At 35.3% G+C, this 1,670-nt stretch overlaps 1 pseudogene; it reads right to left on the bottom strand.

The window, feature by feature from the left end:
- Window positions 1–569: 569 nt before the first annotated feature.
- LOC122726760 lies at window positions 570–1,670 on the bottom strand (annotated as a pseudogene).

Below are 1,670 nucleotides of genomic sequence, written 5' to 3'. Positions count from 1 at the left end.
TTCTCTCTCTGTAGTTGGATTGCATTTTCATAAGACCTTCAGAGTTGTCTTGGATCATTGCACCGCTGAAAATAACCAAGTCATTCACAGCAGATCATCTAACAATATTGCTGTTATTTTGTATACAGTACATTTCAATTTGCATCAGCTCAAATTGGTCTTTCATTGTTTTTCTGATAACCTGCTCATCACTTTTTTTTAATAGTAAACTACATTTATACAGTACTTTAAAGAGAGATTTCCTTACAATAATCCCATAAGGTTGATTATTGCAATAACAATAATAGATAACATTTACATAGTACCTTCTACCTGACAAAGAATTGGAATTTTTAGGTCTTTTTTTTTTAGTGCATTCAACAGCATTGCTGCCAATTCATCTTCAAGTTGACTTTCAAAAAATAACACCCTAGAGCTCATCAAAATATACATTTTCCATCTGCTTTTTTAATTAAAATAATAATAAAATTTTTTAGGAATTCACAATCAATAGAATGAATAATTTCAGGATCATCTAGAACACATAATTTAAAAGGTTCAAGATGGCAATATGCAGGCAAGAATAATCTTCAAAATTCAGTTTTCTTCCAAACAGTATAAAACACCCATAATTCCGTATATGAGGGAACACATACAATTTCCTTTGAGAATTCAACAGGATAATAAAGCCAGCTAAGTTGTTCTTCATAGAGTGTAAAGGCGTCAGTCAAACTGATATAGTTCCCCTGTGTAAAGTATTTTCTATCATGTTTCAAAACTTTCATTGAAAAGTCAAGAATCAGTCTGAGAAATCCCCACGTAGAATCTTCTTCTGGAGACGTGGAGATTGGAACAACTGTCAATTCATTAATCACATAATCAAACATTCTGTCTTTGTTGGCATACCTCTTCAGTACTGGAATACAGTCTTGTATGAGAACCTGATAGCACTCTTCTTTAAGATTGTCTAAGACGTCTCCACATGTTTTACGTATGCATTTCTTACACTCATTAATCACCATTTGGTCAGTCTCTCTACCATAGTGACTATCTTTGGTTTCAGTTTGACTGTTTCATATAATATACCCCCATCTCCACCTCCCAGAATCAGCACTTCCTTGTCAGTATAATCTTCCTTCCCACCGCCCATTATGGCCTGTGTATATGTCAAGCCACTCTCTGCCAAATTGACAACCCCACTGAGGATAAAGATATTTTCAAACTGCTTCCAATGCAGAATTTTAATGTTCTGGTAAGGTGAATCTTCATCATACACAACTTCATCTGTCATATTCCACCAGGAGTCCATCAGCCATGAGCCAAGACTTATCAATTTTGCCTCCTCATACAGGAGTTGGAAATCATTTTAACGTTCCAATACTGCCCTGACACAGTTCTTTCATTCTTTCTTCTAATTTGTTTAGTAGATTGTCAATTTCTTCTCTTCCTTTCACATCATTGTTGTAACTCTGTGCATCCATTGACACTGATACATGTGGGTAAATTCTCAGACTTGTGAAACTGCCATTTTTGTTAATGTAGATTGCTAAATATACATGATCTTCCCAAGAATGAATTGTTTCTGTCACTGCTTGCTCTTCAAAAAAAGACTGTAGAACTTTAAGAATGGCATCTCCATCAGCTTTCTCGCTGATCTGGAAGTCAAGGGTTTTGTGTGGCACAGCTGCCAT

Source organism: Dromiciops gliroides, chromosome 4, assembly GCF_019393635.1.
Source record: "Dromiciops gliroides isolate mDroGli1 chromosome 4, mDroGli1.pri, whole genome shotgun sequence".
NCBI lineage: Eukaryota > Metazoa > Chordata > Mammalia > Microbiotheria > Microbiotheriidae > Dromiciops > Dromiciops gliroides.
This window is presented reverse-complemented; position numbering and strand designations above follow the sequence as displayed.